Source organism: Chiloscyllium punctatum, chromosome 1, assembly GCF_047496795.1.
Source record: "Chiloscyllium punctatum isolate Juve2018m chromosome 1, sChiPun1.3, whole genome shotgun sequence".
Taxonomy (NCBI): Eukaryota; Metazoa; Chordata; class Chondrichthyes; order Orectolobiformes; family Hemiscylliidae; genus Chiloscyllium; species Chiloscyllium punctatum.
Window position 1 is genome coordinate 5,355,436 of NC_092739.1, and position 22,683 is coordinate 5,378,118.

Below are 22,683 nucleotides of genomic sequence, written 5' to 3' on the forward strand. Positions count from 1 at the left end.
CGTTGGAGAGTGGTGAAGATGATTCCATAAGGACATTTCAAAAACGAATTGGATGTATATTTGTAAGTATTGAGTTTAGAAGGTGAAGGAGATGAGGTTGGAGAATGGGGCCAGCTGGGATTTGGCTCTTTCGTGAGTTGGTACAAAGTTCTATGATAACCCATCCTACCGATGTTGAAGATTTGAGAAATCTCTGCTTTACATGACCATGAAGATTATACTATTTAGTTGAAACTACTCTTCTTTCTTCCTTTTTAAATTGACCAGATTTCTGATGAAATTTCATGCACAATTAATCACTCCACTTAATATTATTACAACCTCTGGAGGTGGTGTGACTTAGTGTTTGGGACACTTACTGCAGAACAAGAGCCCTTGCATGGACCTTGAGGTTTTTTTTTCAATCAGCCTATTCCTAGATGTTATTACACACCCCTGGAGCAGGTGGGACTTGAACCCAGATCTCCTGGCCTAGAGGTATGGACTCTAAATTGGACCACAAGTGTGTCTTGCATTTACTTCAAGATTTTCTAATCAACCTTCTTAGTGATGTCATTACACACCACAGGAACAGCTGGGACCTAGTTTAGAGTTTGTCAGTAATTCCTTGCATATTCACCATGTCCAATTTCAGAATCACATTAAACATTGGGCGCCATTGAACTTTGCAAGTGAGGGATAGTTAGTTGCCATCCATACCTTATTGCTGAGTGGACATGGAATTTGATTTAATGGGACATACAATCTGCACGCTTGGCTTCAAACCGGTATTAAATTCATATACCACATTATTCATTTGTGAACTGTCAAAATGTCTTTTGAGCTTGATGGCAGTGAACACTACTCGTTCGTACTGGATAATTGCTATGTGGGGCAGCTAGTTTCACATGTTGCTCAAACCTTTGAGATATCTTTTATGCTTATGGGATAATTTGAGATATATTGGTCACTTTTCAGGAACATGTGATTTTGCCTTTGGGCTTCCCATGAAATTGCTTGGTTGTGTGAAATTGTCTGCTCAAGACAGCAATTACCATACAGAATGGCTTTGTGCCCTATTTCAGCATCTAATTTGTCTGATGAACAAATGGCTCAGGCCCTATTTTGTGTTGCCAGTGAAGCCAATCTTTGGTACTGTAGAAATCCCATGTACAATATGTGTATCCTGACCAGTGAAGGTTGGTGTATGGTAGACAATAAAGAACCTCATCTGAGTTCTCAAATATCATAACAAGGTAAGGGAACTCATTTGACTTGACTTCCATTTCAAATGTGAATTTGAGATGAGGATGGAGTCCATTAAGGTGTGGAAGCCAGTTTTCAGATTCAAATATCTCAAATCTGTCATCAAATGAGAAATATGCAAGGGCTATAGCTTAAGTATCATTCCATCAAAGTCACATTTCTAATTGAATCCAGCAGAGATTTGCGAGCATTGGGTCCAGTGGGGATCCCATAACCGTACCATCAACTTGGGGAAACATGGTGTTCTTAAAACTGAAGTCAAATATGAATTGTGGAGTTGATAAATTCAACAAATACTGATTTCCTGTAATGATGGTCAGACTAGATTACAAAGGTAATGCTCTAGTACAAATGTCTTTGGCTTCTTTGAGTGGTACATTGGCAAATAGCCTAGCAACCACATTGACACTGCATTGCTATTGGTATGCAAGTCTTGTATGATCTTTGTCAATGTGAAGAAACCCCTTCACTTGTAAATAGACACCTTGCTAAAAACTGTTTGTAGCAATGTACCCAGTCACTTGGCCAATTTGTGACTGGTTCTGCAGTACAAAGAAGGAAGAGTGAAAGGGACATCAGTTGTGCGTCTTGGACAGTTCACTTTTTTTTAAATAGATGCTCGTTCATTTTTCAGGGCAGAATGAAAAGCTTTGAAATGCCTTTTCAGCAAAACTCAAGCTATTTAAAACCATTAAAATCTCACTGGCCAGGTTTACCCACATTTTCATTTAAATGTGTTTTCATGTTGTCACTTAAAATTAACCATTATCTTCTGTATTATAAGGGGGCAATGAAATTGAGATAACTGTGACGAGGTAATTCTATCGTATTCTCATCTATGGTGTTTAAGGATTGCTACAATACAAATATGCCAGTACAGTTGTAAATATTGTGTTAATTATTGCTCACCGTGTTGCCACACTTCCATTAGGGAATTCATGGTTCTTCTTTGTTTAATGGACACCTCTTAATTATATTTAGTCAATGTTAGCAACTTGGAAAATCTTGCTATCTAGCTTTACCTGCTTTGGTTTTTGTTTTTTTTCAAAACAAAATTACATGTCTGTAGTAAAAGAAGTAATTTGTGACTTTATATCTTTGTATGCACTTTTGATTCATGACTAGAGAGAACATTACAGGCAACCAACTCACTGAAATGGATATTGTGATACAGCTTATATCTAAGCAAGATTTGGAGATGCCGGTATTGGACTGGGGTGTACAAAGTTTAAAATCACACAACACCAGGTTATAGTTCAACAGGTTTAATTGGAAGCACTAGCTTTCGGAGTGTCGCTCCTTCGTCGGGTGATAGCCACTATCAAGCTATCACCCGACGAAGGAGCGACACTCCGAAAGCTCGTGCTTCCAATTAAACCTGTTGAACTATAACCTGGTGTTGTGTGATTTTAAACTTTGTACACCCCAGTCCAATACCTGCATCTCCAAATCTTGCTTAGATATAAGCTGTATCACAATATCCATTTCAGTGAGTTGATGGTATTGCTTGACAAGGACATGGTTGGTCAGAGAGCATGCAGTTAATAGGTGAATCGGATTGATGTGAAGACTGGATAAGTACATGAATAGGGAATATTTGGAGGGATATGGACCAAACTCAGGCAGGTGGGATGAGTTTAATTTGTAATTATGGTCAACATGGATTAGTTAGACTGTAGGGTCTGTTATCATGCTCTATGACTTTGACATAAGTGGCAGAGTCTACTCATGATACAGCCTGATGAGAAGGCTGGTTTCTAATGTAGAATGATGCTAACAGTGTGGTTTCAATTCTTGCACTGACTGGACTGTCATGAAATGTACTCCAAAGTCAACTTCTCCCCTCACTTGAGCCAAAGGGTTAAAGCATAATCTGTCATCTCTTTCTAATGAGAAAACAGCCCTGTTGTCTGGTAGGGCTATGATGACTTATCTTGTTTAAGGGGTTAGTATCCCCTACATCTGAGCCAGAGACCAGTGTTCAAGATCCACCTGCTCCAGAAGTGTCATAACACCTGTAAATAGGTTGATTAAAAATATCTGCAAGTTTGGAGATGGTGCACTCCTTTGCTGTTCCTATGTCAAAATCTTGATTGGCCAGTAATAGATGACTTTGCTTGGTTAGGAACGTTTAAACTGGTCCAGTGTATATTTAAATGCCATTTTCATGCACTTGTCTCATTTTAAATTGAGAATGACAATTATGTATTCTGTTATAGGCTTAATTTTTCTACCACTAAGGGCTGTTTTCACATTGTATTTTACAGTTGTTTTTCCTGTTGTCTCAAACAGAATGCATAATAGACCCAGGTGTCCACAGGAGGAGTAAATGTAAAATGAAGTTACAGTTCTCAATTTGATAATTGACTTGAATTTCAAAACCAGTGAAAACTGTATATATGCTGTCCGGTGCATATGCTTTGATAGCATACAGATGAAAGCTGTTCTACGTCATAAAGCTAGTTGAAAGATTAACCTGCAACCAATCTTTCTAAGCTCTTATGTCTTTATTTAGATATACACATTGGGAGTATGAATCTCCTAATCTTACCATCAAAATTTGACTGTATTCATAAAGGCACAAGTGAATCTTCAGTTGATGTCAACCACTTGTTCACAACTAATATATAACTAACAGATTTTCCCTATCTCATTAAAATGACCAAATATGCACAATCAAAATTTCAAAAAAGTGAATTCAAACCTCTATTCTCTATAAAGCATTAGATTGAGAATTTGAGGGCTGCTAACAATTTACTTGCATGTGCAATTTTTAAAAAAACAGTCCAACAGTTGATGACTTGCAACATGCATTTAATTTGAGACTTTACTCCAGTTTCTCAAACCAGCACGATGAATTAATTTTTTTCCAATTTAGAGCATTTTATGGTGTTCAAATTATTCAACAATGAATAATTATCTGCACAACATTCCATGGGAAAACAATCCATATTGCACCAAATGTGCAACATATCAGCTAATATATTTGATGTTCACACACACACTTGTCTCCGTCATGGTTCATATTTTAGTAGCTAGTGGTTTTATTAATTTTTGGAAAAAAAAGTTAACTTCTGAAGCTAAAGAGAGAACCCAGTTGCACTAGAAAACCCAATAGGAAAATTAGTTTTGTTTTGGAATAATGTGGGCTGTGAGCGATTTAAAGATGGAACATCTAGCACCTCTTTTTATATATGCAAAAAATTTTTAAAGTTGTCCTTTGTTTGTTTATATATTTGTCCAGAGCTTCAAAATGAGAACCTGGTCTAGTTCAAGTGCATGCTTATTTGAGTTCAATTAAGCTCTAGTTTCTTAATTTCACAGTTTCTTCAGTTATGCTATATCACTGTGGGAATCAACTACAGTTAACAGGACAGAGGAACATACTGTAATATGGGATGGTTGATTTAAGTTATTCCACATCTACTGGCTTAATATTTAAACCAATAATATCTAAATGAATATATTCAAAAACCCTCTCAAATCTGGCTCTCACTTTTTAAATTCTACTTATGTACCTAATCCATGGGCAGACAGTAAATACAGTAGCTATCACCAGAGAAAAGGTACTAGCAAAAGTAATTGAGCTAAATGCCAGTAAATCTTCCGGATCTGACAGGATGGAAGCTTGGATGTTAAAGAAAGCGACAATGATGGTGGTAGTAGTCTTCAAAGGATCTTTATGTTTGGGGAAATACCCTACAGAATTGGAAAATTATAACCGGTCAAAAACTGCCAATGCCCCACACACAATGAAAAAGTGAAGGAGACAAAAACTGACAACTTTGTAGGAGGTGGGGGTTGTTAACAATATTTGAAAAATTGTCTGTTGTAAAGGGTTTAATAAAGCATTTAGAGATACTTAATCAGGTAGAGTCAGTACAACTTCATGTGGGCGGCACGGTGGCACAGTGGTTAGCACTGCTGCCTCACAGCGCCTGAAACCTGGGTTCAATTCCCGCCTCAGGTGACTGACTGTGTGGAGTTTGCACATTTTCCCCATGTCTGCGTGGGTTTCCTCTGGGTGCTCCGGTTTCCTCCCACAGTCCAAAGATGTGCAGGTCAGGTGAATTGGCCATGCTAAATTGCCCGTAGTGTTAGGTAAAGGGGTAGATGTAGGGGTATGGGTGGGTTGTGCTTCGGCGGGGCGGTGTGGACTTGTTGGGCCGAAGGGCCTGTTTCCACACTGTAAGTAATCTAATCTCAAAAATGAATGGGAAATCATGCCTGTTAAATGTATTATAATTCTTTTTGAGGAGGTCACAAGCAGGGTAGGTAAAGAAGAAACAATAGCTGTAATAGGTTTTCAAATGGAGTTTGATAAGCTACTGAAGGGAAGCTTACATAAGATAAGAGCTCATGGTGTATTAGTATGATTAGAAGATTGGCTAACTAATAGAATTGGGATAAAGCAGGATGACAGCTCTAACTAATGGAATGCCATAAGGATCAGTGCTGGGGTCATAATTATTTACAGTGTATTAATGACTTGGTGAATGCATTCATTTTGATTATCCCAAGTTTATAGGTGACCCAATTGGGTGGGAAGGCAAGTAGATGGCGGCAGAGTAGGATGCTCCAGCAAGAGCTCCTCTGCTCCGCCTGATCTTTTTCTTTTCTCCCCTCTCCCATCTCCCAGCCTCTGAAGCAGGGTTGGTAGTCAGCGGGGATGTTGGTGGCCTGAAGTGCAGATGCTGGTGGCGAATGACCCATACAGACTGTGGCAGCAGCCAGCGGTTAGCCCACATAGAGGCCTGCTGCACTGGTCTGCTGTGGAGCAAGACTGTTTGTCTTTTGAACTTTGGTTCTCATTTTTTTTTCCCTGCATTTCTCTATTCTGTAATTAAGGATTGTATCGAGGTAGCTTGTACTTAAGTCACTACTTACAGCACCATCTTACAAACTTTGTGTTTACTAATTTGAGTACGTGACAATAAAGCTAATTCAATTCAATAGTGTGAATGACTGACTATGTACGGAAGGAAAGAGAGAGGTTAATTGAGTGGGCAAAAATTTTACAGATGGAATGTAATGTAGGGGAGTAAAGTTCTTTGGCAGGAAGAATTGAAGAGGTGAATATTATTTGAATGGAGAAAGACTGCCTGTAGATAGCTGATGTACACAGGAATTTGAGGGTCCTTGTGCATGAATCGCAAAGCTAAGATCCATGTTCAGCAGGTAATAGGGAAGGTAAATGGAATGTTGGCCTTTATTTCAAAGGGAATGGAATATAACTTTAGGGAGGTTTTGCTGAAAGTGTATAAGCATTAGTTAGACCACATTTGGAATACTGTGAACAGTTTTTGTTTCCTTATTTAGGAAAAGATATACTGTCACTGGAGGCAGTCCAGAGAAGGTAGATTAGGTTGCTCCTGCGTATAGAGAGATTTTCCAATGAGCAGAGGTTGAGTAGGTTGGGCCTGTACTCCTTGGAGTTGAAAACATAGGATTTTTTTTTGTGGCTTGATGGTGGTTAGTAAGAAGTTAGTTCCCCTTGTGGGAGAACTAGAGAGCATAATTTCAGAATTTATTACCCATTTATGACAGATGAGGATTTTTGTTTTGTGGGTGATGAATCTGTGGGATTATTTATCACCAACGTCTTTTGGAAGTAGAGTTGTTAAGTATACTCAACTGACAGATTTTTAACCAGTAAGAGAATTGAGGGTTATGGGGTTAAGACAAAGCAGTGGAGTAAGGATTCTCTGATCAGCCAAATTATAGGAACAGAGGTAAGCCATTTAGCCCGTTTTTGAGTCTGCTGTGTCATTTAATGAGATCGTGGCTGAAGACAGTTTTCCTGCCCTAAAATACATTATTGAACCGGATGGGTTTTTACAACAATCGACAATGGCTCCATGGTAATTGAAATTGTAATTGTAATTGCAAATTTTTATTGAATTCAAATTTTGCCATCTGCCATGGTTGGACTCAAAGCCAGGTCCCTGACCATTACCTGGTTCTCCGGGTTTCTAATCCAACAAATAATACACAACACCACCACCTTCCCCAAAAAACTGAATCTATCTTTACCAAAAGCTATTCAGTTCTTCATTGCATTGTACCCTATCTGCATACAAAAGTTCATGATATTGTCAAACTCATTGATTTATTGTTTGCAGCCATATAGACTACTAGGATGAAAGATTGTACAATGATATTTTTAGTAAGTCTACTAAATGCCCGTTTTTCTTATAAATCCATAAGGAGGAATGTAGTAGTGATGTAATTTAGAGGCCTGGGCTAATTTTCTTGGGATGTGGGTTCAAGTTCCATTATGGCAGACAGTGAAATGTGAATTCCAGTACAATCTAGAAATAAAAGCTAGTCAAATAGTAACCACTGTTGATTTACCTTAAAATTCTATTTGATGTATCTAGGGAAGGAAGTCTGCTTTTTATGCTGTTTTGAAGACTAGCATTAGAAATTTTCAATTGTTAAAATGGGTCATATTAAAGAATAGTTTGGGAAGTGTTGAGCTATAGTACTTTCAACTTTTGTTGAACTTCAAAAACTGTTAAAGTGAGACCTCCTGCTTGTACTGTTGGATGCTGTTCCTGTGGCATGCAGTTTTCTGATGCAAGAATCACTTCAATTCACAATCATTACTTGTACTGTACTTTTCCATTTTTTTTTCAGCCCATGCTGCCTGTCTGTGGACTTCACTACTTAGCCCTCATCCTGAACATTGAACTAATTGTGAAGCTTGAGTGGCTTTTCCTGACCATCCCAAAATTGTTACATTCCTCCATCCGTAAGATTCTCTGGAATATTTATCACTCAAGTAACCATTTTGGGCAATTTGCCTTGGTATGATAGTTCTGTAAAATATGTTTTGATCACTGTGCCACCACCTAACTTTTAAAAAAAATTCTGTTCTTCAGGATCTCTTTAATAAACAATACATGAAAACTTAAGATGTAAGGCCCCTTCTATCAAGCTTGTAAAGGACTTTGGGAGGGGATGGGGAAAGACATGAGTTAATATGTGCATTGCTCTGAGACCTGGCACAAACAGATTGGGTGAAATGGCTCAAACAGTTGATGCAATGTATTTTAATAGAACTGTCAGTGTTTCTAAAATAGTTGGAATAAGGAATCTTGCATGGAATTATACATGTCATTGTTGACTGACTGAGGCTGTTGTCATTGCTAAAGCTAAAGATGGTAGTACTTCTGTTTGTCTTTGTCTTTGTATCAATCTTCATTACTTTGTGAATCAAGGTACCAGTGAAACCAACCTGTCCCAAATTCTCTAAGTACTAGCATCTTCAAATTCTGGAAAGAGTCTGCAACTAGGACACCAGGACACTACAGAAGTAAAATTTCTTCCAGTCGGTGTATAGAATGCCTGATTTGTTTAATGAAGGCTGAAGGAAAGTATTCTTAAGGAATGTTTTCATTGCAACAAAAATCTCATCCAACAGTAAAATAAAAGACTGGAATAAAAAATGCTGGAAGTCTGAAACAGAAACAGGTTGCTGGAGAAACTCAGCAAGTATGGCGGCAACTGTTGAGAGAATGCAAAGTTAATGTTTCAAATCCAGTGACCCTTCAGAACTGATCAACAGGCTCTCCATTTCCAATAACTGAATCCGATCAGAACCAGTTGTTTGTCCATGACAAACACTTGAGCACAATTCAGTTTAAACTAGTGTTAGTTGAGGGATCCCCAAACAGAATTATGACTCTTTAGTACGATTTGTTGAAGTCCATAATCTATTTTCCTAATGGAATGACAATCAATTTCATAAAACAGATTAGGTTCTGACTATGCCTCATTGGCATGTAACAACAGATTATCTATCTTCTATATTTCATCTAATAATCCAAATTTGGGGGTCCAAATATTGGACATTCATCTCAGTGTTTAGTTTCTGATTTTGCTGCTTGTGGGAAGTGGCAAGGCCAAGGTAATATCTGCTTTCCTTTCTTTTAAGGGAGCTTAACTCATGTCTACATTGGCACTTTTTTTAAAGTGGCCAGATTTACGTGTTATCGCATACATCATCTTGCCCAATTACCACCTGTTTTAATCAGTTTCTAGTTTTAATTTTTATTAACTCATTTGGATGTGTTACGATGCACCTGGGTCCATCACATTCTGAAGTGGGGCATCAACCTGGATCTTCTGGCCCAAACTACCACTCTACCACAAAACCCTTTTTGATTTTATGTATTCTGGCACAAGTGAATTCTACTTTAATACTCATCCATCTGCATATAAGTATACATAATTAAAATGTAATTAACAAGTGTACCTTTTGAGAAATGACCAGTGACTGAACCTGTTCAGTCCAAAGATCTGTATATGTTTGAAACATTTGTGAATTGTGCTCATTGTTTATTTCAAACACTGTCTTTGTTCTTTTGAATTACACTTGTTATGCTCTGGTGTTTTTTTTCCCTGTTGAAGATTAATTTTATGGGTGCAATCCTGTGCTGAAGAATATGTAATCTCACTCGTTGTAGAGAGATTTTGTGTAGCTCATGTTAGTTGTAGGATGAAGATTCATTTGTTATCTATTCGGTGCACTCATCAGTATGTCAAATTTTCAAAGTATTTTCTCCTATTCCATAATATATTTACATTCAACTAGCCTTAGAATTAAGGAGGAACTGAAAAAGGTTACTCAGATGCCACTTTCTGACAAAATTCAGTGAATGCAATGCCCTCCAATTGAGCTTGAGTATTTGTGCATACAAGACAAATAAAAATTGTAAGATTGGAGGTTGAGGGGTCGTGGGGGTAGGATAAACTGGATATTTTTCCAAACTAAGGTGTACCATCATAGGTCAGCATGTTTTCTAGATTTACATAAATCCTGCAATCTGGTGAGGCTGCTTCATACTGCATTTTTTCAAAATAGGTCAAGGTGGGGTGATTTGGAGATGCCGGTGTTGGACTGGGGTGTACAAAGTTAAAAATCACACAACACCAGGTTATAGTCCAACAGGTTTAATTGGAAGCACACTATTTTTCAGAGCGACGCTCCTTCATCAGGTGGAGTGGATTGTCATTTTTTGTTTCAAGACTTTTAGCTTTAGAAATGTGTTTACAAATTCTCTAATAGTAAAAGGCAATTATAAATTAGATTACATTACAGTGTGGAAACAGGCCCTTCGGCCCATCAAGTCCACACCGACCCGCCGAAGCGCAACCCACCCATGCCTCTACATTTACCCCTTACCTAACACTACGGGCAATTTAGTATGGCCAATTCACCTGACCTGCACATCTTTGTACTGTGGGAGGAAACCGGAGCACCCGGAGGAAACCCATGCAGACACGGGGAGAATGTGCAAACTCCACACAGTCAGTCACCTGAGGCGGGAATTGAACCCAGGTTTCAGGCGATGTGAGGCAGAAATGCTAACCACTGTGCCACCGTGCCGCCCACTTAAATCTTTGATTTAAGTCAGGAACCTACTTAGAATCCAGGTGGATTTTTTTCTCTCATTTCAGTATTGGTGTTCTTTTGACTGTCAATATCATGTCCTGAGCCGGATTTAATAATTATGACGACATTGTTTTCCCAGCTCTTCACTTGTCACTTTCCTATACTAAGTGTGTTATCTTGAAACCTGACTCCCACCAAACAAGATGAGGGGAGAAAGATAAGTGCCACGTACAGAGGTAATGATCATATTGTTAATGTAGAATGAAAGTTGGCTAAAATGTGAATTACAGTATCAGCAGGGAAGTGTAAGTAGGGCCCTGGAATCCACCACCCCCATAATGGCCATTTAATCCAAGATGGAATTCTCTCTCTCTTCTTCCTCCCCCATTTGAGAAGTGTTGAATGACGTCATTGGTTTGGCCAAAAAAGTGTTTTTCTTCTGTAAGAGAAATGGGTGTTGATATGTCAGTTAAAGATTAATGGTCCTGTAGACTATAAGAAATAGGAGCAGAATTAGGCCCATCGAGTCTGCTCTGCCATTCAATTATAGCTGATTTGTTTCTCCACCCCATTCTTTAGTCTTATCTCTGTAATCTTTGATCCCCATCTCATAAAGAGTTTATGTATTAGTCGTGAAGACTCAATGACTTGACCTCCACATTGCTATAGAACAATGAGTTCCACAAATATACCACCTTGTGAAGAAATTCCTCCTCCTCATTTTCTAAAGGGTTGTCCCTTGACTGAGGCTGTGCACTTCAGTCTTAGTCTTTCCTAGTGGAAACAACTTCTCCATATCCACTCTATCCAGGCTTCTCAGTATTCTGTACATTTTAATCCGATTTTCCCCCATATCCTTCTAAATTACATTAAGTACAGACCAGGAGTCCTCAATCCCACTCCTAATATGTCAAGCTCTTCATCCTTAGGATCATTCTTGTGAACCTCCTCTAGACTGCCTTCCAAGGCCAGTGCATCCTTCCTTAGGGATAGGACTGCTCTCAGTATTCCACGTGACCAGTGCCTTGTGTACCCTTGGCAGCACATCTCTGCTCTTGTATTCTAGTCCTCTTGAAATGAATGCAAGCATTGTATTTGCCTTCCTAATTGTAAACAATATGCATGTAACCTTAAAAAAAAAACATAAGCTAGGACTCCCAAGGCCCTTTGTGTTTCAGGTTCCAAAGCCTTTCCCCATTTAGAAAGTAGCCTATAACCACCTTTTTAATACTGAAGTGTGTAATGTTACACTTTCCCATGTTAAATTCCATCTACCTCTTTGCCTTTTAGCCTGACCAAATCCTTCAGCAGCCTCCCTGTTTCCTCAATACTCTGCCCCTCCACCTATCTTTGTGTCATATGTAAGCTTAACAACAATGCCCTCAGTTCTGTTGTCTATATCATTACTTATAACTTGAATAGTTGTCTTAGCATTGATCTCTGTGGAACTCCACTGGCTACTATCCCTAACTATATATCCAGCACTTTTCCCCAGACTCTGCTTTCTACCAGTCAGCCAGTCCTCTGTTTATGCCAGCATCTTGCCCTCAAGTTATGGACAACAAAAACAGAAGTTGTTGGAAAGGCAGAGCAGATCTGGCAGCATCTGTGAAGAGCAGTTAATGTTTTTGGTCCAGTGACCCTGACTCACAATGCAAAACCATGGGATCTTACCTTATTTAGCAGCTTCCTACACAGCACCTTGTCAAAAGCCCTCTGGAAATCCAAAAAGATCATGTCCATTGCTGTTCTTTTTCTAGCTTGCTCATTAACCTCTTTAAAGATATCTAATAGATGTTTCAGGCATGACCTCCCCTTGATGAAATCATTTGAGTTAGTGCTATTTTACCATGCATTTCCAAGTATTTCATGTTCTCCACCTTTTAATAATGAATTGATCTATAATCTTCTGCCTGCCTCCCTCCCTCCTTCCTTAAAAGGGATCTTACATTGGCCATTTTCCAGTTCTCTAGGGCCCTCCCTGACTCCAGTGATTCTTGAAGGATCACTACCAATAATCTCTGCAGCTATGTCCTTGAGAACCCTGGGGTGTAGTTCATCAGTCATAGAGACGTACAGTACGGAAACAGACCCTTCGGTCCAACCCGTCCATGCCGACCAGATATCCCAACCTAATCTAGTCCCACCTGCCAGCTCCCAGTCCATATCCCTCCAAACTCTTCTTATTCATAGACCCATCCAAATGCCTTTTAAATGTTGCAAGTGTACCAGCCTCCGTCACATCCTCTGGCAGCTCATTTCATACCTGTACCACCCTCTGTGTGGAAAAAGTTGCCCGTTAGGTCTCTTTTATATCTTTCCTCTCACCCTAAACCTATGCCCTCTAGTCCTGGAGTTCCCAATCCCAGGAAAAAGACTTTTTTTTTCTATTTACCCTATCCATGCCCCTCATAATTTTGTAAACCTCTATACGGTCACCCCTCAGCCTGCGACGCTTCAGGGAAAACAGCCCCAGCCTGTTCAGCTTCTCCCTATAGCTCAGATACTCTGACCCTGGTAACATCCTTGTAAATCTTTTCTGAACCCTTTCAAGTTTCACAATATCTTTCTGCTAGGAAGGAGACTAGAATTGCATGCAATATTCCAACAGTGGCCTAACCAATGCCCTGTACAGCCGCAACATGACCTTCCAACTCCTGTACTCAATACTCTGACCAATAAAGGAAAGCATACCAAACGCCGCCTTCACTATCCTATCTACCTGCAACTTCACTTTCAAGGAGCCATGAACCTGCACTCCAAGGTCTCTTTGTTCAGCAACAGTCCCTAGGACCTGACCATTAAGTATATAAGTCCTGCTAAGATTTGCTTTCCCAAAATGCAGCACCTCGCATTTATCTGAATTAAACTCCATCTGCCACTTGGCCCATTAGCCCATCTGGTCAAGATTCTGTTGTAATCTGAGGCAACTCTCTTCGCTGTCCACTACACATCCAATTTTGGTGTCATCTGCAAACTTACTAACTGTACCTCTTATGCTCACATCCAAATCATTTATGTAAATGACAAAAAGTAGGGGACCCAGCACAGATTGTTGTGGCACTCCACTGGTCACAGGCCTCCAGTCTGAAAAACAGCCCTTCGTCACCACCCTCTGTCTTCTATCTTTGAGCCAGTTCTGTATCCAGATGGCTGGTTCTCCCTGTATTCCATGAGATCTAACCTTGCTAATCAGTCTCCCATGGGGAACCTTGTCGAACACCTTACTGAAGTCCATATAGGTCACATCTACCGCTCTGCCTTCATCAATCCTCTTTGTTACTTCTTCAAAGAACTCAATCAAGTTTGTGAGACATGATTTCCCATGCATAAAGCCACGTTGTCTATCCCTAATCAGTCCTTATCTTTCCAAATACATGTCGATCCTGTCCCTGAGGATTCCCTCCAACATCTTGCACACCACAGAGGTCAGGCTCACTGATCTGTAGTTCCCTGGTCTGTGTGATTTATCTTACTTCAGACCTTTCAGCTTCTCTAGCACCTTTTCATTAGTGATGGCACTATGCTTAGCTCTGCTACTAATCTCTTGATGTTCTGATATGACATTGGTGTCTTCCATCGTGAAGACTGCAAAGTATTCATTCAATTCCTCTGCCTATAGTGGACATTGAAGAGGATTATCTGACATTGCAAAGGGATTTTAATCAATTTGATCAATGGGCTGAGGAGTTGCAGATGGAATTTAATTTGGATAAATGCGCGGTATTGCATTTTGGTACGAGGAACAAGGGCGGGACTTATACAGTTAATGGTAGGGACCTGGGTAATCTTGTCAAACAGAACTAGACGTTCAGGTATTTCTTTAAAAGCTGTGTCACAGGTAGGGTGATTAAGGTATTTAGCACACTTGCCTTCTTTGCTTAGACCTTTTGAGTTGAGGAGTTGGGATGTCATGTTGAGGTTGTACAGGATGTTGGTGTGGTCACTTTTGGAGTGCTGTATACAGTTCTGGTTACCTTCCTAGAAGAAGGATATTGTTAAATTGGAAAGGGTTCAGAAAAGGTTTACATGGATGTTGCTGGGATAGGAAGGTTTGAATTATAAAGAATAGGTTGTGACTTCGTTCACTGGAGCATAGGAGATTGAGAGGTAGAACATAGAACAATACAGCACAGAACAGGCCCTTCGGCCCACGATGTTGTGCTGAACATTTGTACTACCTTAAGCACCTATCCATGTACCTATCCAATTGCCGCTTAAAGGTCACCAATGATTCTGACTCTGCCACTCCCACAGGCAGCGCATTCCATGCCCCCACCACTCTCTGGGTAAAGAACCTACCCCTGACATCCCCCCTATACCTTCCACCCTTCACCTTAAATTTATGTCCCCTTGTAACACTCTGTAACCGGGGAAAAAGGTCTCTGACAGTCTACTCTATCTATTCCCCTGATCGTCTTAGAAACTTCTATCAAGTCACCCCTCATCCTTCGCCGTTCCAATGAGAAAAAGCCTGGCACTCTCAGCCTATCCTCGTACGACCTATTCTCCATTCCAGGCAACATCCTGGTAAATCTCCTCTGCACTCTCTCCACAGCTTCCACATCTTTCCTAAAGTGAGGTGACCAGAACTGCACACAGTACTCCAAATGTGGCCTAACCAAGGTCCTGTACAGCTGCAACATCACCTCACGACTCTTGAATTCAATCCCTCTGCTAATGAACGCTAATACACCATAGGCCTTCTTACAAGCTCTATCCACCTGAGTGGCAACTTTCAAGGATCTATGAACATAGACCCCAAGATCCCTCTGCTCCTCCACCTTACTAAGAACCCAACCATTAACCCTGTATTCCGCATTCTTATTTGTCCTTCCAAAATGGGCAACCTCACACTTCACAGGGTTGAACTCCATCTGCTGCCACTCAGCCCAGCTCTGCATCATATCTAAATCCCTTTGCAGCCAACAACAGCCCTCCTCACTACCTACAACTCCACCAATCTTCGTATTGTCTGCAAATTTGCAGACCCACCCTTCGACTCCCTCTTCCAAGTCATTAATAAAAATTACAAACAGCAGAGGACCCAGAACTTTTCCCTGCGGAACTCCACTTGTAACTGGGCTCCAGGCTGAATATTTACCATCTACCAGCACTCTCTGACTTCGACCTGACTTCGACCGGTTAGCCAGTTCTCTATCCAACTGGCCAAATTTCCCACTATCCCATGCCTCCTGACTTTCCGCATACGGTGACATTAGAGACTTATAAAATAATGAAGGGCATAGATAAGGTGACAAAGTTTTTTTCCCTAGGATAAGGGAATTCAAAACTGGAGGGCATAATTTTAAGGTGAGGAGAAAGATTTAAAGGGAACCTGAGGGGCCACCTCATCAGAAGATGATTCATATGTGGAATGAATTGCCTGAGGAGGTGGTAGATGCAAGTACAGTTCGAACATTTCATGTACTTGTCCAAAAAGGTATTTTAATAAGAAAGGTTTAGAGAGACATGGGCCAAATGCAGGCAAATATGACTCGTTTTGTGGGAAACTTGGTTGGCATGGACTAGTTGGACCTAAGGGTCTATTTCTGTTGCTATAACTCTGACCGATACTACTTCACCAGGCGCCTTTCCAGCAGTCCAATGTCCACTCTTGCCTCACTCTCTCCTTTTTTATAATCTAATAAAACTGTTGCAGTCTTTTATATTACTAGCTAGCTGGCCCTTGTAATAGAATCCCGACAGTGTGGAAGCAGGCCCTTCGGCCCAACAAGTCCACATTGATCCTCCAAAGAGTAACCCACCCAGTTCTCTGAACCTATACTCTACATTTACCCCTAACTAATGCACTTGACCGACACATCCCTGAACACTATGGGCAATTTAGTATGTCATATTCACCTAAACTGCACATCTTTGGATTTTGAGAGGAAACGGGAGCACCCTGCAGCGAACCCATGCAGACACTGGGCGAATGTACAAACTCCAAACAAGACGGTCGCCCGAGGCTGGAGTCGAAGCAGTGTCCCTGGTGGTGTGAAGCAACAGTGCTAACCACTGAGCCACTGTATTTCATCTTATTCCACCCCCCCGCCCCCATCCTCCACCACCCATAGCTTTTTTTTTAAGTTGTCCTTTGCTGCTTTTTTTTTTGAAGGGTTCCCATTTATCTTCACCAGATTGTGTGCTTTTTCTTGTCAGCCACTGCTGCCTCCTTCCCTTAGAATGTTTCTTTTTCCTTGTGATGATTTCCTGCTGTGCCTGCTGAATTGACCCCAGAGATTTCTGTTCCACACTCTTCACTGCTTGGCTTCTCTTCCAATCAACCCTGGCCCGCTCTTTCCTCATGGCTTTGCACTTATTCAATTGTAATACTGTTACATCTAATTCAAGCCTCTGTCTCAACTGTATGGTGAATTCTATCACCTTATGATCACTGCTCTCTAGGATTCCTTCACCTTAAGCTCTGAGTCTGCATCAGTACACATCGGGTCAGTGGTCAGTCATTTTTTTTGATGTTTCAGTTTATAATGCTAGCTGACGTTAGTACTGAGCAGGTCAGATCCAAGACTGAAATCTGAGAGGGCATTTTCTTAAAAAAAACTGCTTTCACTGAAACATAGGTATGCAGTATGGAAGATTTGATTTTAATGAAACAAGCTATGCAAAATAAATGAAGATAACATCAAACAGTTTACATAAATCACAATTTTAAATATTTTAAATTATCAAAATATAATCCCATTTATCCAAACACCACAACTTTATCAAACTGGAACAGCAGAGAGTGTTGCCTTCTCTGTCACATCTATAGGTTTGACTTAATGTTTTTTTTTCCATTTTTGGTCTTGAAAATTTGTTTGCCTTCCTTCATTACTGACAACTGAGTTTAAACTTTCTTAGCTTCAAATGACCCCTTCAGGGTTCTACCTAAACACCTTAGGCTGGACCCTTAGCCCAAGTGTCTTAAGGTGATGTGTTTCCTAACTGTTATAAACAAACTCCTTTGCCCAGGAGAAATTGTTTCATGTATGTAAGCTCCATCAAGACTTTTATGATTTGAACCTAAAAGCTTTTCAAGCTGTTTCTAATTCTTCTAAGCAGAAAGCAAGTTAATGGCTTCAAAGCTTACTGTGTCCAATTATAAAATACGCTCAATGCAAGTAAATTCCCATTATCAAAAACTGTGTGGTGCTGGAAAAGCACAGCCAGTCAGACAGCATCCGAGGAGCTGGAGAGTTGACGTTTCGAGCATAAGCCCTTCAGGAATCTTCCTCTGTCCTCTCTTTCTCCAAATCCCCTTTATCAGTCCAGGAGCATGCGCACTCATACTGGTTCAAAAAAGTGTCCTGAAACTTTGACAAGATGATCACTAAATCCCCTTTGTATACACAGACCAAAACGCACTTAGCACCAGTGCAAAATCTGCACAAAAAATGATATATATATATAAACAACAACTTATATCATTCTTTTATTTGAACTGGATGGATAAATCTCAAGTTAACACCAAAGAAAAGTATTCATTCAGTGAAAGATTTTAAAAGCCTTTTTGAAGGCGTTACTGGTTTGAGCACATGTGATAGATGTCACTAGGAAAGTGGTTGTTTAGTTTAGGAGGGAAAAACAAGGAAAAGACAGAAGTATGGATGAATGCACTGATTTTTATTTTAAACTTCAAGTTTGGTTCCATGTGGTTCTAATTCCACAAAAGTAGGTGATTACAACAATTTTTATTTCCATTAGGTTTGTACAATCAGATGAAATAAATTATGAATTTTATGTAGAAAGATAATAAAGCCGTTGCAAAGCATTCAGATTAACTGGGATTATGCTAAAGATATAATTATAGGGAATGGTTTGATTATATGAACAATTTTCATTGAAGCAAAGCAGGCTAACAGATTGACTTGAGCATGTTAGGTTCGAGAGGTTTTGAGAGTGAGTAGACAAATACTATCTCGATGCGTTAGTCATGAAAAATTAATTTTTGAAGTTGTTCTGAGGGAAGATTATTGGAATATGGAATGGTCCAACAGTTTTGGTAAAAACAAGGACTGCAGATGCTGGAAACCAGATTCTAGATTAGAGTGGCGCTGGAAAAGCACAGCAGTTCAGGCAGCATCCAACAGTTTTGGGCGAAAATTGTATCAATGTGACAGCAAAGAGTACAGCTAGTAAGGACAAAGCAAGGCTGTGGAAAGAATATTTTTAAGCATTTCTGCCTGAGTTGTTTAGCTGGGCAAAAGTGAAGGTTTAAATGTTTTTTTTGTTACTTGCATTACCATAATAAATGTGGGTAAATGTGTTTTATAGGTATGCAAGCTAAATGGTTATTTCCATTTTATTGGATACTTTTAAATGTTATTGGATGTTTTAGTGGAGTAAATGTTTGGCACTGAAGTTAATGGAATTAGTTCTGCTTTGTAGATTACAGCACAGTAATTGAACTGGTTATTTAATAGATCATTGTTAGCAAGTTAGCATTGTTTTGCAATAATCTGGCTTTACACTAGTCTCTCTGTCACCATAGTAATACTAAAGGTCAATATCTGGCTTTGTGAACTCTAACTAGATTTAAATTTCTTTAATTCAACAGTTTGCTTAAAATTAGAATGTATGATATGCAAATACACTTAATGTTTGTCATGCAGAGCAAATGTATTTAATTTAAAGTTGTTATTTAATTAGTACCTCTTGAATATAAAATGTCCATTGCAAATGCATGAAAAACCTTGAAGATGATCTTTTAAAGGAGTGCTTATAGGAAATCAAAATGAAAAAAGGATGGCACAGTGGCTCTGTGGTTGGTGCTGCTGCCTCACAACACCAGAGATCCAGGTTCGATTCAATCTCTGGGCAATAATCTGTCTGGAGTTTGCACATTCTTCCCGTATATGCATGGGTTTCCTGCCACAGAGGTGCAGGTTAGGTGGATTAGCCATGTTAAATTGCCCATTGTGTACAGGGATGTGTAGGTTAAGTGGATTAGCCATGGGAAATGCAGGGTTGTAGGAATGGAGTAAGGGAGTAAGTCTAGGTGGGATGCTGTTCAGAGGGTCAATGGGCTGAATGGCCTGCTTCCATACTGTAGGGATTCGATGATATCTGTCATAGGTACATGGCCATTCGTGGTTAGCAATTCCATTTTGATTAACCTTCTATTGTCTTGGTAGGTTGACAATGCAGTTGTTGACCAATAATAATCCATCTCAAGCAACAAAAGTGCACACATTAGAGCAAACAGGATGTGGTGAGGTAGGTCGAATTTCAACATTTTAAAAGGCATCTGGGTGGATATATGAATAGGAAGGATTTAGAGGGATATAGGCCAAATGCTGGCAAATGGGATGAGATTAATTTAGGTATCTGGTTGGCGTGGATGAGTTGGACCGAAGGGTCTGCTTCCATGCCATATGACTCTGACTCTAAATGCCTCAACCATGCTGTGTTAACTCAATATTATTAGAATTACTCAGTTTTTCCTTCAGATTTTAACCACTAAAGTGAAAAAACTAATGCAGGTGTTCCATTTGAGTAGAGTTCAGGAAATCATAATTTTGCTCTGAGAACTGTGAACAACTGTGCTAAATTGTATCACAGCAGTTGAGACAATCCAGAACATTGTAAAGCAATCAAAAGTGTTCTAAGCAAAGTAGTCCACAGCATTCTTAAATCAGTTTGCCCTATCTCATGATATAAATGAATTATTAAAATTCCAATGTCCAGGTCTGTATCTTTGTCAAACCAACTCTTCATTTGGCCATACCCTCCCAAGTTTAATTGGAATGCATCTTAGTTTGTGTATAAAACATCACATCTACCCACCTTCAGTGGAAGAGGTAACTAATGCAACGACACGCAAGCATAAAGTGAGGAAAATTCCAAAGCCATGGTTGTTTTAAATTACATAGTCTTATCTCCAAATATATTGTTTTCAGAAAGCATCTTTTATATTCATAGGTCAGCATTTAATACCCATTCTTAATTGTCCAGAAGGCAGTTAAGAGTCAACCACATAGTTGTATCTGGAGTCGCATGTTGGCTTGACCAGGTAAGGTTGGCAGTTTCCTTCCCTGAAGGACACTAATGAACTAGGTGGGTTTTTTTTTTGACAGTCAGTAATGGATTAATGGTCATCATCATGTAATTCCAGATTTTTATTGAATTTAAATTCCATCTTTTGCCATGGGTGGAATTTGAACCCATGTTTCCAGACATTAACTGGGTCTCCAGATTAATAGTCCAATGATAACACCGCAACTCCATTGTCTCCCCACTTTATCTGGTTACATTCAAATGTAAGCCACATTGTCTCAGATCTTCCTGAAACCGATGGTTAGAGACTAGACATGACATAACTCCAAAGGTGTGTTGGGACTCCTGAGGCACTTAAATATATGGGAATTGTCAAAAAGTTTAAACTTCTAGGCAAATACCCTATATTAAATTATCCAACTGACAGTTATGTAACTTCTGGGTAGCTGCACAACCAACGCTCTCTCTCCTCTGCTCCTGCCCCCTGACCCCACTTCACACCCCAACTCCTTCACAAACTGTCAGAAGCCTCTTACTCCTTTGACCTTACTCCAGTATCTGCCCATTCTCATCTCCCCCCCTCCAAATAGAAACTTTTCCTCTGGGTGGCTAAACATTGTTAAGGCCATTGAGAACATTAAGGTTCTGGAGAAGTAAAAACTATACCTGTGGATCTCTTAAGTAAATTCAAATCTGCTTTGGAAATCTGAAGCTGCTGGTGAAACTCAGAACTGGAGTTCCAATAACAGTTACTGAACTATATGCTAACTCTGTCTCTCCACAGATCCTGCCAGACATGCTGAATTTCTCCAGCAATTTCTGTTTTTTGTTCCTGTGGATTTCCTGTTGATCAAATCATGTTAATAGATTTTAAAAAATTAGTAGCTAAATTCTCAGGAGCTGAAATTTTACCTGAGGAAGGTCTGAGCTTTGAAAGACTTGGGTGAAATTTGTGCATGTGCTGAAAGGATGGCCAAGTAAATTTGAAGTATATCAATTTGCAAATTGTAATGTGTGGTCTGTATTTAGTCAGTTAATCACTGTTTAATTTATCTTGATGTTAGGTTTATTTGTTAAAGTATAAGGTATAAAAACTTCTGTTAGTCATTCAGCAACTTTGGTTCTTCTGGTTTGTTAATCATCATTGTGGTGATATTATATGCTATCCACTAAGATATGATTCATGTACTTGTTTTGCCCTATGTCTAACAATGCTGTGTAGTTATCCAGCGGTGTAGAACTTTCTGTTCATATTTCTTTCCTGTCAAGATAGCTGCTTGGGTGGTTTTGTAATTGAAGCCTAAAAGATGGCCAGATTTTACTGGCAAGAAGGTACAAGATATTCGTACCTCCTAAGTAATGACCCAAGCAGCTATGTTGATAAACTAACTATCTCAACCCAGGAAGATGCTGACAATGTCTGCCTTTTATAAATGTTTGTTTTAACTGTCTATTTAACTCCAAGCCAGAATAGAGTTTTCTTCTTTGGGATAGGTCAGAGTGATTCCAGAGGATGGCTAATTAATAGTTCTACCTGGATACCAGATCCATGTGCTTCATATGAAAATTTATTTTGAGTCAATTGTCGGCCATTGTAGAATTCGTTGCAGATCGGCAGGAATTATCTAAAAGTTTTGTGAAGTGTTTCCTGGGGTAATACTTTGTGGAATCAACAACAGGGGCTAAATCTATCTTGATGTAATGTGGCAGCTGATTACTAATGTCATAGTAAAAAAAAAGTCCAATGGGTAATAGTCAAGAAAACATTCCAAGTCCAGTTTGGAAGTGAATATTAAAGTTAAACCAGGTCAAGTACAAAGGTATAAGGTTTTTGTGAAAATCTGTAGCTCAGGTTGTGGATGAGAGGTAGTTGGTTAGATTGCTGAGCTGCTGGGTTATCATGCAGACTTTTCATTATCATGCTGGTTAACATCAGTGTGACTTCTGTGAAGTGCTGTTGTTCTGTCCCACTTGGTTTTTACGTGGTCCAGTCTGTTATGGTGCGTGTCGCTTCCAGGTCTTCTCTGCAATGGTTT

General features: G+C 39.6%; 1 protein-coding gene across 2 annotated transcripts in view; it reads left to right on the plus strand.

Moving 5' to 3' along the window:
• The window catches only part of fbxw7 (F-box and WD repeat domain containing 7), a 368,590-nt gene that overhangs the window by 16,067 nt on the left and 329,840 nt on the right, over positions 1–22,683 (plus strand). Inside the window, exon 2 of one of the 2 annotated variants that reach the window (XM_072550702.1) lies at positions 7,885–7,999. The exons of the other annotated variant lie outside the window; for it this stretch is intronic. The gene's annotated coding sequence lies outside the window, so the exon portion shown is untranslated. The remainder of the gene's footprint in view (positions 1–7,884; positions 8,000–22,683) is intronic. 2 annotated transcript variants of the gene reach the window in all.